This window comes from Amblyomma maculatum, chromosome 3, assembly GCF_055883805.1.
Source record: "Amblyomma maculatum isolate TAMU_Amacu chromosome 3, ASM5588380v1, whole genome shotgun sequence".
Taxonomy (NCBI): Eukaryota; Metazoa; Arthropoda; class Arachnida; order Ixodida; family Ixodidae; genus Amblyomma; species Amblyomma maculatum.
This window is the reverse complement of record NC_139346.1, coordinates 126684836-126701302: the sequence shown is the minus strand read 5'-3', so window position 1 is coordinate 126701302 and position 16467 is coordinate 126684836. Positions and strand designations below refer to the sequence as shown.

Below are 16467 nucleotides of genomic sequence, written 5' to 3'. Positions count from 1 at the left end.
GTAATTTTAATGCCCCGCATACACTATGGGGTTATCCGCAGACCTTTTGTGCGGGTGCCTACTCCACTCCATGGCCAAGCAAGCTCACCTCACTCTCCTCAACACATATGACCTCAATGGTCAGCCACTCTCCGATGCCCTTCTTAGTGATCACTATATTTTCATCTCCGTCCCTCTTCGGACACCCACCCGCAAGCAGTGTATTCGACATACTGACTGGCAGGCATTTCGCTGTGTCCTCTCTTCTACGTCCTTCACGTCCTATGAGGTATGGACAAATGCCCTTCTCCAAGCGGCTTCATCCTCTACTCTCACCGAGACCGCTGCATATCCCACTTCTCACCCCGACCTCCATTTCATCAGGCTATGGAAGCATCGCCAAAAGCTTCCCCGAACAGCCAGACTACAACCCCGCAACATCCAACTGCAGACCATGCTTTCAAAGTTACGAGACGATATCGTGACATATTGTGCTACGCTTGAAGATTCTAGTTGGAATACCCTATGCAACAAGCTTGACACGGCGCTCCATAAAACGTCAACCTGAACTCTTTTTCAAACCCTTTTTGGTGCCACCCCTGCCTCTGCCCCGACTCTTGCTAATGCTCTAGCCACAAAGTCTCCCGATGAGGTTTTCGAAACCCTTGAAGATCTTTATATCCCACCCCCTTTGTCCCCCTGTAACCCTGAATACACAGGCTGTGCAAGCAATGACCTCGATACCCGTTTTACACTCCACGAGCTTGAAGCTGCACTTCTTGTAACGCCGCTCGGTCGGCTCCCGGTGAAGATGGAATCACTCTGCTCTTCACAATCTTCCCGATAACGCAAAAGAGCACCTTCTCAATCTCTATAACAGCGCCCGGGAAGAAGGCTCTCTGCCATCGTCCTGGACTTCCTCGCTTATTTTTTTCACTCCTAAACCTGGTAAGCCTCCAGCCCTTTCAAATCTTCAGCCTATTTCTCTGACATCCTGTGTCGGCAAGACGATGGAAAGAATGGTGCACACTAGGCTTAATAGGCATTTGGAGGTTTCAAACTCCCTCCCTCATACCCTCATTGGTTTTTGTTCCCGCGTATCTGCACAGGACCTTTTCCTTATACTTCAGCATACTTTCTTAGCCTGTGGTAGCTCTCAGCTTCACGCCCTAGTCAGAGTCAATGTCCGCAAGGCATTCGATTGCGTATCCCACGACCATAGTCTTACCTACTTTTCCAGCACCGGCTGCTGCTCCCGCATATATAACTACATTTGAGCTTTTCTTTCTAATCGCGAGGCCCGTTTCCGAGCACTGAACCTCACTTCTACACCTCACCGTCTCACCCGTGGTACCCCGCAGGGTGCCGTTCTTTCAGCCATCCTTTTAATTATCGTCAATGCTCCCCTCGCGGTACAGTTGTTGTCTATTCCCGATCTTCAGCACTTTATTTTACGCCGACGACATCACTCTTTGGTGCTCGCGCGGATCTCCTGGTCACGTTCAAGACACCATTCAGCAGGGATTGAATATCATTTCTTGCTTTCTTGAACATGCAGGCCTGTCTCCCGCGCCCGAGAAGTAAGAACTTCTACTTTTGACTCACTGTGCTTATCAACGAGCTCACAGCTCACTGATATCCCTTATCTTGGGTGGCTCCCCAATCCCGAAAGTTTCTCAATGCCGCGTTCTTGGCATGCCTGTGCATGCCGCCAAAAATGTCTGGGCTCTACATGCGGCCGTTGCTACCTGTCAGTCCGTCACCCATTTACTTCGCTGAGTTGTGAGACGGTCCTCTGGCCTGAGGGAAGCTCACGCCTGTCGACTGGCTCAGACGCTGATTTTTAACAAATTCCTTTACTGTATACCATATCTTTCATTCTCCCAGGGCCAGCTGGATACACTTGCAACAGCTCTTCACGGCCTTTATAAAGCTGCTCTTTGTCTTCCCATAACCACTTCCACCGATAATCTTAGTGCCACCGGACGTTTTCATCCTCTTCGCAGTCTCCTTTCCCTTCACCGTGGCCGACAGATAGCTTGCTTCTTCGGCACAGGTTATGGGCGCTGTTCTAAGCCAGGCTAACATTTCCCCCATCCAGTCAGTCCCTCTGCCAACTCCTTCCCCTCCAGAGGCCACAAACCTCCGTATACTTTCTCTTCCTGCCAATATGTCGCGGTCCTGCATGCTGGCCGCCGACATGCTGCTGCCTCTCATAGTCCGCCCTTCAATACCCATGGAGTCGCTTACGCGGATGATTCTTATGCGGCGCCTCGCGGGTCCGGAAGCCAGGTCCTCTTTCATCCTCGTCCATCGACCCCTGTCACACACACTAGCGGCTCATTTCTCCACCCTACGGATATTATTTCGCTTGAGGTCCTCTCCATCATTCATGCCATTCAAAGTTTCCATTCTCTCCCACCTGTGCCTCAGTATATTATATACACCGACTCCCAGGCTGCTATCCGTGCCAGTCAATCTAAAAGTCTAATGCGTCATCTGTCCACGGAGCTCGAGGTTGCACTTGTTGCCCTACAGCCCGGCCCCGTCTTCCTCCGATGGATCCCCAGACACTCGGGGATTGACGGCAATGAGCTGGCGAACCAGCTCGCCCGTGAAACTCGTAACCCGGCACCGTTCATCCCCTGGCCAAGATCCTTGGAGGGCGGGTCGAGACTGTCTCTTCGTGCCACCATAAGCGAATATTACAATGCTGCTCGCTTAGACCGCAAGCTCTACTCCGATCCTCATCCTACTCTTTCCGTTCGGGAGGCTCATATCCTTCGGTAAATACAGTGGAACACACTCATAACCCCTGCACAGCTATATCTCTACAAATTCTGTCGTGATCCATCATGCCTCAACTGCCTTTCCCCTTAGGCCAACTTTTCACACCGCCTATTTTCATGTCCGATTGCATTGCAATCGAAATTCTTTCCCACTTCCTCCCATAGTATTTGGACCTTGGTGGACTGGCTTGGTGCTGAGGGTGAAGAAGAACAGCACCTGCTCGTACAGCAGGCCATCGATGTATTAGGCGTCTAAGTGTTGCGCCTCAATAGTCTTTTACTACTACTACTACTACTACTACTACTACTACTACTAGTAGTACTACTACTACTACTGCCAACGCCTGGACGAACTTCAGTCGCGCCGCCTGCAGCAAGACAACATCAATGACGGCGTTTTTGTTGATGGCAACCTGCGCACCATTATCCGTGCCACTATACGAGAGGAGTTCGCCAATCAAGCAAGCTTATTTCCTGGAAGCTCAAACCTCCCGCCAGCCACTTCAGATTTGCGCAGCGTCGTCAAGAACATTTGCAAAGCGTCGCCTTCACCTGCGCCGGGACACCAGCCACGTCAACTACCACCTGCCGCTTCCCCACGTACGCTGAAATGGCTTCAAAGCCACTTGCCCCAGTCTATTCTTCTTGTCCTGCTCCTCTGTGTGGTCATGTGGCTCCAGTAGTCCCATCCTCTCAACCGTCCCGTTATCGACAATCCCGGCGTCCTCCCCGCCCCGTCAGCTATTACGGCGGAATCAGCGGCCACATCTCCCGCGTCTGTCGCCGGCGCCAGCAAGACGAACAGCATAGGTATGCTCCATTTGAGAATGCCCGCCTGCGCCAGCTTGAAGCTTCTACGATCTAATACACCGATTCCTTCCGTCGTTCTCCTTCGCCGCAGGATTCCTAGGATAATTCCCGAGCCTCTATTTTCACCCAACGCCGCTCAGCGTCGCCTTTTCTCCACCCGTCCCCACTTCGACAGTTCTCCCAATCGTTCCTTCCTAGCGCGGAAAACTAACAGAAGCAGTTTTTGGAGGCAAAGCTGCTTCACAAACTCTAGAATTCCTCTCAAATACCCGTCTAACATGCTGAAAGTACTGATCGAAGGAGTATACATTGAAGCCCTCATCCATACGGGTGCCGCTTATTCCGTCGTTATTAGCAACTTGTGTTATCGGCTCCGCAAAGTAAAACTCTGCACATCGGTCCACCTCTCCGCGGAGCCAACGGTACTACCATCACACCTACAGGGCAATGCACAGCGCGCGTTCTCTTTGATGACGAGAGGCATTATATTGATTTTGTGGTGATTCCGTCATGCGTTCAGGAACAAATTTTAGACTGGGACTTTTTATCGTCGGCGTCTGCCTTTATCTCCTGCCTTGACCGCCTCATTCAGATAGCGGACCCTGAGTTCGAACCAGAATCTGCCTCCTAGCCACTACGTGTACTGGCTGCCCATGCATACGTTTTGAGCCCCGGCCGTGAACACCTCATCGTTGTTAACCTGGATTATGCACTTGACAGCAATGCTTTAGTGGTGCCAGCACCATATTGGACCTCCGACGGCATAGCGCTTGCCTCCTGCCTCACCTGTTTCAACCGCGGTTGCGTGGTTGTCGAGGCGATGAACACATCGTACCCTTTATTTTTACCGAAAGGAGGAACTGTTGGATTTTTTTTTGAAGGAGATCCTATTCCTCTCGCCATGTTTTCCTGTGTTTCTCCACTTCTGATCCTCTACCTCAGCGACCTTCCTCGGCACTCGCGGCAACCATCAGCACTGACCCAACTTCTCAACAGTCGGCGACATTGCTCACAGTCCTTTTGAAACGCAAAGACTCCTTTGATGTGTATACTTCAAATTTAGGCCACACATATGTAACCCCCCACTGCATAGGGACTGAGGGATCAACCATCGTACGTCGCCGCCCATATCGCGCTTTCTCCACAGAACACAAAATCATTGAGGACCAAGTTGCCGACATGCTCGCGCGAAACATCATCTGGCCATCTAGTAGCCCCTGGTCCTCTCCTGATGTTCTCGTCAGGAAAAAAGATCGTTCTGTGCAGTTTTGCGTGGAATACCGGGCAATTAAATAGATAACCCGCAAAGATGTATACCCGCTACCACGCATTTATGACGCACTGGACTACCTTCAACAGCAGAGTATTTCTCTAGTCGCGACTTGCGCTTGGGATAATGGCAGATTCCCATGCATGAATCCTACAAGGACAATACTGCATTTGCTACTACCGATGGTCTTTATGAATTCAATATGATGCCTTTCGGTTTATATAATGCACCTGCCACCTTCGAGCGCATTATCGACACATTGCTTCGAGTATTGAAATGAAAGACGTGCTTGTGCTATGTAGACGTATTATCATCGTTTCATCAGACTTCGCCGAGCACTTGCACCGTCTCACGGAAGTTCTCACATGTCTAGCACGAGCCGGTCTCCAGCTCAGAACTAAAAAAATGCCACTTCGCCAGCAAAACCATCAAAGTCCTCGGCCATGTCGTTAGCAAGGCGGGCATACAGCCCGGTGCCGCCAAAATTGTAGCTGTAAATAATTTTTCTCAGCTCAAACGCCAGAAAGAAATTCGCAGCTTACTCGGGTTGACGTCGTACTTCCGGCGTTTCATCAGAAACTTTGTTTCTATTTCGGCCCATTTACATAACCTCCTGAACTCTGACGGGCTTTTCTTAAGGTCCAATGAATGTCAACAGGCTTTCGAAACCCTCAAGCAAGCACTGACTTCGACATTTTGATGAGACAGCTCCCACCATTCTTCATACTGACACCAGTGGACAAGGCATCGGCGCCGTTCTTTTGCAACGCGATGCTGCGTGCGAAGAGCAGGTTGTGGTACACGCTAGCCATTCTCTCACAGCAGCCGAGCGTAGCTACAGCATTACGGAACAAGAATGGCTTGCCGTTGTTTAGTCCGTTTAAAATTTGGACCTTATTTTTACGCCCGCCACTTTACAATCGTCAGCGACCATCATGCGTTCTGTTGGCTGTCGTCGTTAAAGAACTTATTCGGACGGCTCGGCCACTGGGTGCTATTTTTACAAGAGTATACCTTTATCATCACTTACAAATCCGGCAGAAAACACCTAGATGCTGACGCCCTCTCTCGTTGCCCGCTGTCTTCTACTCCAACCAACTCCCATGTGGCCACTACACTCTGCCCCTCACGTCAGCCTTCCGGTGATAGTCTAGATGTTGCACCCATCATGGCCTCTCCGCTGGACCTAAGAAGAAACTTCCCTGCATTGCGGCAGGTCTATCCTTATTGCAGCACAATTATCGCTCGCCTCCGCGGTCAATCACCGGCACTCAACAGTCGCTTGCGTCGTCAGCTTCGCCTTTTCCGGGTTCAACAGGAAACGCTTTACCGCTCTGTATACCACACGACTGGCCATCGGTTGGTTCCCGTTGTTCCTCGCTCACTCCATCATCGAGTGTTCGAGGCTTACCATGACGATGCCACTGCCTGTCATTAAGGACACCACAAGTCGTACTACAGTATAAAAAGCCGCTACTTTTGGCCCGGGCTTTCTACCAGCGTCGCCAAATATATTATCATGTGCGCCTTGCCAACATTGTAAGCAGTCAACATCTCTTCCTGCAGGCCATCGCAACCCCTTCCTTGCCCACCCGTCGCCATTCTGTCGCCATTGACTTATCGGCCCCCTACCTCTCACGGCCGCCGGTCTTCGATCGGTTGTAACTGTCATTGACCATCTGACGCGCTACGCTGAAACAGCCCCTCTTAGCTCCGGTGCAGCTTCTGAAGTTGCCGAGTTTTTCCTGCGAGTGATCGTTTTGCGTCATGCTGATCCTCGTATCTTGATTAGCGACCGTGGGGAGACATTTCTTTCCCAAGTCCTGGCGATAGTACTCCACGCTGCCAACACCGTCCACAAGTCACCTACTAGTTATCATCCTGAGACCAACGGCCTCATCTAACGCTTTCACCGCACCTTGTCTGACATGATATCCATATACGTCAGTCCTGACCATAAGAACTGGGACACCATTTTGCCTTTCGTTGCCTATGCCTATAATTCCGCCGTTCAACGCACTACTGGCTACAGCCAATTCTTCTTTGTTTATCGCCGTCAACCAACAAGTCTATTCGACACCACCTTCTTTTCTGCTCCTGCCTCCCCATCTGCGTGGTTGGCCGACCAGTTTTCTACACGTATGGCCCCTTACAGGCAAATTGTTCGCCTCAACAGTGAAGCCGCCCAGCAAGAACGGAAGCACAGCTATGATCAGCATCACCGCACTGCCTCCTTCTTAACCTGTGATGAAGTGCTACCGTGGACGCCGATCCGCACGCCTGGATTGTGCGAGAAGTTCCTCCATCGATATATTGGTCCTTACACCGTGCCCTAGCAAACCTTTCCCGTGAACTACCGCGTTGTCCCTTCGCATACCATCGCCGATCGGCGTCGGCGCTCAGTTGTTTATGTTTCGCGCACGAAGCCGTACACCCGCCGACCCGCTTCCATTTAGGCAGCGACCAGGGTGGCCACTTCCTTGCCGGGGGATTTGTGTGAGCGCAACGCGTGAACTTTCACCTCTTTCATTTATATAGATCCATCATCATTATCATCATCATCGCTGACTGCTGCTTGGAGTGTCGCGCGCTGTGTGCCAGCTGGTTCTGGAATAGAACAGACGTTTTGTGCAAGTGCTGTCTCACAAGTGGCGGAGGTGCGATTCGTATTCCCCACCTCTCGCTTTAGACCCGCCTACCGTTCTCCCTGGAGCTCCGTTCAGGCCTTCGCTTGCGTCCACGGTCCTGTGCTATGGATGAGGGCAACGGTGCTCGCTCACCCCCGGCATCTCCTCCTCCTACCGCGGCTGCCCCTTCCTGGACTGTCACCAGCCGCCAGCGCGATCCTCAAATCTTTGCTGGCCTTCGAGGTGAAGATGTCGACGACTGGCTCGACAACTACAGCAGGGTCAGTGCATTTAACCGCTGGGATGACCCTCATAAACTGCTAAACGTCGTCTTCTACTTGGCTGACGTCGCCAAAACCTGGTTCCTCAATCACGAGGATGACATCGCTGACTGGCCTACATTCACGGACCAGCTAAAGAAAATTTTCGGCACTCCGGCTGGTCGCTCAGAGCAGGCAAAGAAAAAACTTGAAGCTCGTCTCCAGCAGCCCGGCGAGTCCTATACGTCGTATATCGAGGACGTTCTGGCCCTTTGTCGCCGTGTCGACGCTGCTATGCCTGAATCTGAGCGTGTTCGCCACTTCATTAAGGGCATCAACACTGCTGCTATCAATGCCTTCGTGTTTAAAAACCCGTCGTCCGTATCTGACATCACATCCACATGTCAACGTCTGGACAGCTACAGTCCTGCCGCCTCGTGCAAGACCCCAGTGATGGTGGCTCCCTCATAGATGGAAATTTGCGGTCCCTAATCCGCACCGTGATCCGGGAAGAGCTCTACGGCCTCACCAACCCCTCTGCAGTATCTCCAACTCTTCCGCCAGCAACGGTGAATTTGTGCAGCATCATCAAAGATGAACTGACGAATTTCAACTGCACTGTGGCACCTGCCCCACTTCCCATTGCCTCCCAACCTCCTTCGCCGCTTCCCAACGCAACCCAACATTCCTTGCCAACCTATGCCGAGATTACTTCACGGCAACCCAATCCGCCTTCCCCGACTTGTTCGGCACCCGTGTGCGGTCACGTCGCTGCCATGGCACCATATCCTACAGTGCATCGTCCTGTTACAGCCTGGCGCCCCTCCCGCCCTGTGTGCTACTATTGTGGGATACGTGGCCACATTGCCCGTGTCTGTCGCCGCCGCCAACAAGACGATCAACGGGGTTATGCTCCCTTTGAACGTGCCCGCGTGCGCCAGCCTGATGATTCTGCACTGCCCTACTCAGACTTTTACCGGAGTTCTTCCTCTCCTCCGAATTTCACCAATGTTTCACGGCCCTCGCGTCCTTCCCGACGCCGATCCCCTTCGCCTTTTCGCCGCACGTCACCGCTTCGTCCTGCCTCGCAACCCTTCCAACCTATAACGGAAAACTAACCGAAGCAGTTTTTGGAGGGAAAGCTGCTTCGAGTTCAAAATCTAAAATTCCTCCTGGGCGACCATCGAATATGTTAGTAGTGATTGTTGAAGGATTGTACGTTGAGGCCCTCATCGACACCGGCGCCGCTTATTCCGTCATGTTTCCTCTCTGTGTTCTCATCTGCGCAAAATTATAACGCCATACATCGGTCCGCCACTTCGTGGAGCTAACTGAACTCTTATGAAACCCACCGGCCAATGCACAGCACGTGTTCTCATCGATAACCAGCTGGCACACAGCACGCGACGCTCTGAGCAGCAGTCAGCGATGATGATGATGATGATAATGATGATGGATCTATATAAATGAAAGAGGTGAAAGTTCACGCGTTGCGCTCACAATATATATATATATATATATATATATATATATATATATATATATATATATATATATATATATATATATATTATTGTGAAATAACGAAATGATGTTTGTTTACAGTTCTTATGGAAGCGGGACAAGGTGAGGCCTACTAGCTCCAGGCACGTCTACCCCTTTCTTCTCTTCTGCCACACAATGTCATAGTTTTTGTCAGTGCCGTTACATTTTCCCTCCACTCAGCCAAAGCCCTCTGGTCGTGTTCATGAGTCGTGCGAGGCTGACATGGTAGCAAACGGGCCATGTGTCAGAGTCCGTTTTTCGAAGACCGATAACACAATGCGGTCAAGCGGGCTCTTTCCTACTATGGGGGATAGTATGACGTCAACTGCTGGGAAGTTACGGCGCACAAACTCATGAACGGTTCAACGCCACCTGCGTTGAATTGAGGGCCCCGAGCTCTGATGACATATCGTGGCGGCCTGAGTCGTAAGATTACTGAGTCCAGCAGGAAAAGTGACACTTGAGAGTCGTAGCAGATTCTATAGTTTCACAGTATCGTGTTAAGTAGTCCGCGCAGACTACATTCCAGCGCTTTCCATCCATGGACTTCAGAAACGATCATGTCAATGTCAATGTCTTCTTGATCGAACGAAGGTCGGGGCTGTCACAGTTTGTAGAAAGTCAAATGGAGCAGTGGTGGGATATTTGTTGCATTGATAGAGTTTGCAACTGGCAGCTTATTGGTCAATCCTCGAACATATTTATGGCCAGTAAATTCTTGAGCGCGCAGGGTTCAAGCTTTGAACCAATCCCACATGCCCAGAAGTTGGATCATCTTGCACGGCACGCAATACGCCAGTGCAAAGCGTCTCTGACAAACACGAGTAGGTATCGCTGGCCGAGAATGGAGTACCTCTTTTTTTATAGGAGACTATCACGCACACAAAACGGCTATATATTCAAATATTGTCCCTAGTTCTATTTACTTGAGAGTTCAGCTATTAGTTGCGAGTTGAAAAACTCTACTGTAAGAAGCAACTAGATTTATAGCCATTTTTCAGGTGTTTAAGGAGTGTAACAACAAGATATCGAGAACGCTATCGTCCAATGTCCCCTCTTGTAACACAATCTATTCTTGAGCTTTTGTTGGAGTTGAATTTATCGGTTGGATAATGTGCATTGCAGGTTTTGCACCTTCTGCACCTGATTTTGCTACTGAACGATAGCGTGTTTATCAGTATATTGATTTTTTTAGCACGAGCACTGTTACATTAATGACCATGGGTGTCATCATATACCCAAATACTCAAATTGTGATCCAAAATTTACCAATATGGAAACAAAATTTGTAAGGCAAGGTTCGCAATTGATGTACCTATGATGTCGCCAAGAGAGCGCTAGACTCGCTGCACTTACTTATAGTCACTGGTTGCAAGTACAACCGGCGTGGCACGCGTTTTCTGGGACTGTGCTCCTCTGCTTCATTATTGCGACAATTTTCCCCAGATGCGCCGAACGCTAAGTGGACTGTAGTTTCTACTGTTGCTACTTGGAAGCACATCGCCTTGCTGCTAATCACATCCTCGTACTCTCACCCTGTGGCATTAATTTTTGTGACGCCCTTCCGTATGGGGCGAGTTCACGTGTGTCAGCTTCATTATTACATATACCAGTGATAAAACGTAATCGGCAAAGCGCTAAAAGGCACGCAAAAATGAAAACAATACGATGCCCGCAAGTTGGTGTCGCCCCGTAAGAAATCTCATGTCTGGCATAACGTCACCCCTGGCTGTCAGCAATATGATTTAAACTAGAACTTTCTCTCTATCATAAAGATCGATGCATTTGTCGAACACAACTATATGAAGTAACTGATTTTATACTAATAATAAATATTCCGGATGTGGTGCACGCTTGTAATATAAACATGTAACTTAACCGCTGGAAATTTCCGTGTTACTATAGAAGTCGATGGCAAGTAAGTTGATATGGTTGGTTGGTTTGTGGGGTTTAACGTCCCAAAGCAACTCAGGCTATGAGAGACGCCGTAGTGGAGTAAGTAGATATGGTTTGCTATAGTTATACGTCTGTCTGCTCCAACAAACATTTCGAGAACGGGCAGTTAAATGTCTCGTATGCAGCGGCCAGCGAAGCAGAAGGGTCACATCTTCCAATTCTCGCCAGCTGTGCATTTATCCATGATGCACTTCTGTGCATATTGAGAACAAATAATTGAGAATGATGCTGCAGAGTTCTTTTGAATTTTCAAATAGTAGAAAATGTCGGTTTAAAATGTGAAATGATTTTTGTTATAAACTTTATGCTTTGACCACAAGGTAGTAATGATCTTTATTTTACCCATTAAGCCTTATCAAATATTACACGTCTGCTAGGTATAGAATAGAGCATGTGGTAGAGGTGTAAAAGTGTATGCTCGTCCTTGCAGCCGCTGCAGTACTTCTGCTGAATTTTGCTTTCTATTCTCCTGTCTAACAACTGCTACACATACCGTTTAGGTACAGAGTACCCATCACTGCCGTGATGCCGTGGTATTAGTTTTAATTAAGGGGAACAATTGCATGTATTCTTTTCGCATTTTAGTTCGGCACTCTTTTTCCTCCTTGTCTCTTGCGAAATGTTGACAGGAGTTGCGGCAAATCGTATCTGTTGGTTTGCGGCTTGCAGTATTGCTTTATGATTTCAGAAAAATTCTCGCATATAATAGCCACATGATTTGATATAAAGTGTTTCCGTGAATAAGGACAATGTGTCTATATATGTTATTCTACAGGGTATTTCTAACATCGCAGTAGTTTTCGGTGAAAACAAACTGACAAGGAAAAATCGGACGCGATAGCATTCCACCGTCCACGAGGCTGAAGTTACGCCTGGTACTTTGTGGGCTCTATAAATTTCGTGATTTGTCGCACATGGTGGTCACTTTGTGCATATGCAGCTGGAGTGGCAGCTCTTTTCTACCAGTGTGGGAGCGCGAAAAGGGCTGTTCAGAATTGTGATAAGGGGGAAATTGCTAGGAAGGACAACATTTTGGAAGGAACAACTCAGGATGAGCAAATATTGTATGTGGAACGTTTCAATCCTCCTGTGAAGCTGTCGAGCTCAGTGTGGCAGTTAACTAAAGGTCAGATAACACATCAACTTAGCACGGAATATATTACACTTTGGCTTTATATGTGATCAGCTGGACCTCCTAACAGCTTGTACTCGTATCCTTTAATACAGGCCTTGGATACCTGTTGTGTGGGAGTTGGGCACATTGGTCAACTATTATTATCGGCATTTCTGGCATAAAATTTAAGCGTCTGCCTACCTAAAGTGGCAGGAGAAATTTGTTCCTAAGATCTAATTTGGTGCTTGTCTTCCGCTTTGCTAATTGCAAGCTGTCTTATTGGTTTCTCACTCCAGTTCAAAAGAGTTCGTCACTCTCACTTGCTAAACCGACACTCTGTGCAGTCTGTAGCGTGTTTTTGCTATGCCAACAGGCACTCCCTTTCTTTCTGCGCTCGTGAAACAAAATACTTCTGGATGACTAGTGTTTTTATTTCTCCTGCAGCTGTTTCGCGCTATATAAGAGTTAGTATGGTAACACTACTCATTTAGCCAGATCGATAATTGACACCCACTCACGTTTCTCCTTAGATAATTGTTCACTGCTTTCGGTACCACATACTTTCAATTTAATACTTCCTCGATGATAGAGCATCTGCAGTAAGCATATATCACCGCCGTTCTCATTTTCCCACAGAGAGTAGGAAATCAACATTAATAGGATGGATGCTGCACCGTCTAGATAGTAGACAGGCACGACCCGTATACATCATCATCATCATCATCAGCCTGATTATACCCACTACAGGGCGAAGGCCTCTCCCATAATTCTCCACTTAACCCGGTTCTGTGCTAGCTGCATCCACTTGACCCCTGCGAGCTTCTTAATCTCATCCGCCCACCTAACTTTCTGCCGCCCCCTGCTACGCTTTCCTTCCGTTGGAATCCAGTTTGTTACCCTCAGCGACCATCGGTTATCCTCTCTTCGCACTACATGTCCTGCCCATGTCCATTTCTTCTTCTTAATTTCCACTAGAATGTCGGTAACTTGAGTTATTTCTCTGACCCACTCTGCACGCTTTCTATCTCTTAATGTTACCTCTACCATTTTTCGTTCCATAGCCCTCTGGGTTGTCCTCAACTTAAGTAGAACTTGCTTGGTTAGCCTCCACGTTTCAGCCCCATAGGTGAGTACAGGAAAGATGCAACTGTTGTATACTTTCCTCTTGAGCGATACCGGTAAGCTGCTAGTCATAATCTGCGAGTGCTTGCCAAAAGCGCTCCATCCCAATCTTATTCTTCTTGTTATTTCCTTTTCATGGTCCGGGTCTGCGGTTACTACCTGTCCTAAGTAGACATATTCGCCTACTACTTCCAGTATTTCGCTACCTAATGTAAACTGCTGTTCCTTCCCGAACACCGTATACAATATAGCTTAAATACCAGATCATAATTTAAAGTTCCCTGCAAACGTTCGAAAGAGGCGCTGCACATCGCAGTAATGCAAAAAATATTATATATGATTTTCAGATTATTGTAAATCATGCACTTCCATACTCATAGGACGACGATGCCTTTTTCCCTTATCCACAATTTAGCGGGTAATTTACCGCTGTGCATAAAACAAAGATCCTTTTCTAACGATCACATCACCTTATTTTAGCTTTTTTAATGCATTCGTATCTTTCTCATCTCCAGCAAGACGACAAAAATACACAGTGGCAAATTGATACCACCCTAGTTATTCCTTTCCGTAGGTATTCCTGTTAGAATCACACTTTTACCGTGTTTAAATAAGCCACAGCTTCTCTCAAGAAAGCACCCAGCTATAGCGACGACCGAAATATTTCGGTACGTTATTACGGGGGGGGGGGGGGGGGGGAGGTGGGGGTTGCAGTCAAAAATTAAAGCAAAAATTATGCAATGAATTATTACTTTGGTCGCTGGAAGATAAACCTTGACACTATGTGTATCAAAAATAAATGAGTCAGGTCAGGTCCTCTAGTTGGGATACAGTGAAAGAAATTTGATTTTTCCAACTGCAAACACAGGACAAAAATCGATACTGGGCATGAATGTTATTAATAACGCCTGCAACAAATTCTACAAATGACAAAAAAATTCCACACAGTTTAACGCACAAAATTGATGATAAGGGCCACCCCACTTCATTTCTTTCTACGGCACATGTTCGCGTTCGACATTTGCGTGATCTTTCATTCCATCTACTGTTCAAACGGTATTAGGAGGCACCATACAAATAAAAGAGACCAAAATATATTTTAAAGAAGTAACGCTGTGTAGTAGTTGACTCCATGCGAAACATCAACCTTCCTGTCAGTTGATTTCGCTGATCAACCGTTTCAATATAGAATAACGCCATCGATGATATCTGAAACGCCTTCTGTAACATGTCAGTAAACAGGTATGTTGTCAGCATATGACTAATTATTCCTATCAGTACCATGTGTTCTTCGCTTTCCAAAGCTTTATATCGTGGGATGTTTTAAATATGAAACAACTATAAAAATGGCTCCAAGTGGATACCGAATAAAGCAGGAAAAAGAGGACACATGTGTTGAATAAGGATCTTATGCGAAAGCCTTCTGTGACTTGATCACTTATGATGATGCTAGGGATACAATTTGCATGGGGCCCGCCGGGTTGCCGCAGGGGTTGGGGCGCCCGACTACTGTGCCTAAGGACGCGGGATCGAATCCCGGCCTCGGCGGCCGCTTTTCGATGGCGGCGAAAAGCTAGGCGCCTGTAAGCTATGCGATCTTAGTGAACGTTAAAGAACCCCTGGTGGTCGAAATTTCCGGAGTCCTCCACTACGGCGTCTTTCAAGCCTGAGTCGCTTTGGGACGTTAAACCCCAAAGCCAAACCAAACCAAATTTGCATGGGCGATTTGAACTACCCTAAAATGACTGAGCTTTAAACAACTGAAATGAATTTCGTTGGAAACATTTTCAAAAGCCTTTCTCAGATCCAGGTACAATTGCAAGGTTACCTTCAAACGCGTCTCGGCACTCCAGTATACTCCTAGCTAGGTGAAGTTGTTATCGCTAGGACCCTAGTGAGAACTGTACTGCACATTAACAAGTTCTATAAGCCGGTAAATTACGCACCATATAATTTCCGGAGTTCTTAAGATGCTATGATGATAATATTTTGCATTGCGCTTCTGAACGTGTCTTCATCTCCTATGATACGACTACATTAAATGTCCTAATTAGGTGTTCTTCATGCTGAACAGCTGATAGATCTGCCTTCTTTATCTTACTAATAGCAAAAATCACCCGTTCAGGCAGCTTGTACTCATGCCAATAAAAAAAAGTATTTTCAATAAATGTTGCAACTACCCACAAAACATGCTGTTTGAAAAAATCATCTTGATATTCCGTGAATTGAAGAGAGTGCACTTACTCAATACTGTAAAAACACGGAGCAAGAATGAGAGCAAAAAGGCCGCTAGTTATCATAGTGAATTGCTAAGTATTAAGCAGTTTAAATTGTAGCGTAAGCGTCTCCGAAATTTATAGGAAGAGTGCTAATTGTTTTTTCTGTGGCGTGGCGACATTCTTAAAGCGCTCATTGGTTAAATTGCTGAAAGAAAGAAAAGAAATACGAGATTTAAAATGATGAAAGACATTTAAGCGAAACAACTCAGACATTGTTGGAGGTTTCAACTAACGGAGTTTTTATTTCGCTCATTTGCGAAGCTGACAACAGGCTGTTCGAAGTGGATACTAGGGAGTAAACATCTCAAAGAAAGTGCTTTGTGCTTTGAACTTTCCATCCAGTGAATAAGGCTTCCGTATGGAAGACCAAACGTCGTTTTTTTACAATTGCCTATTTGGTCGGCGCCACATAAGCTTTTAAATGCTATAGGATTTTGGAAGTAATAAAAGACTCCTAACAAAAACTGCCTCCCCTCGATGCATCATCATGCCTAATTTATTAAAGGAATGTAGACATAGAGATAGTAAAATGATGCTTAAGTTAATTTAATCATCGGATCAGAGCTTCGTGAGTGTGACAGCTAGACTCATAACAATTGAATTAGAGCCGCGAAAACCGTATTACACCAGGAAAAAGCAACAAAGGGACTGTATTCTGGATTCAGAAGTACCTTGTGTCATCGCATAGAGGGAGGCGGGCAGGCGTCTTTGATGAG

At 47.4% G+C, this 16467-nt stretch overlaps 1 long non-coding RNA gene and 1 pseudogene across 1 annotated transcript in view; one reads left to right on the top strand and one right to left on the bottom strand.

The window, feature by feature from the left end:
* Window positions 1-15872, bottom strand: part of LOC146195969 (uncharacterized) — a 54101-nt gene extending 38229 nt beyond the window's left edge. Inside the window, exon 1 of the long non-coding RNA XR_014705616.1 lies at window positions 15717-15872. This is a non-coding gene — a long non-coding RNA (uncharacterized LOC146195969). The remainder of the gene's footprint in view (window positions 1-15716) is intronic.
* Window positions 26-3024, top strand: LOC146195970 (uncharacterized; annotated as a pseudogene).
* Window positions 15873-16467: the final 595 nt, after the last annotated feature.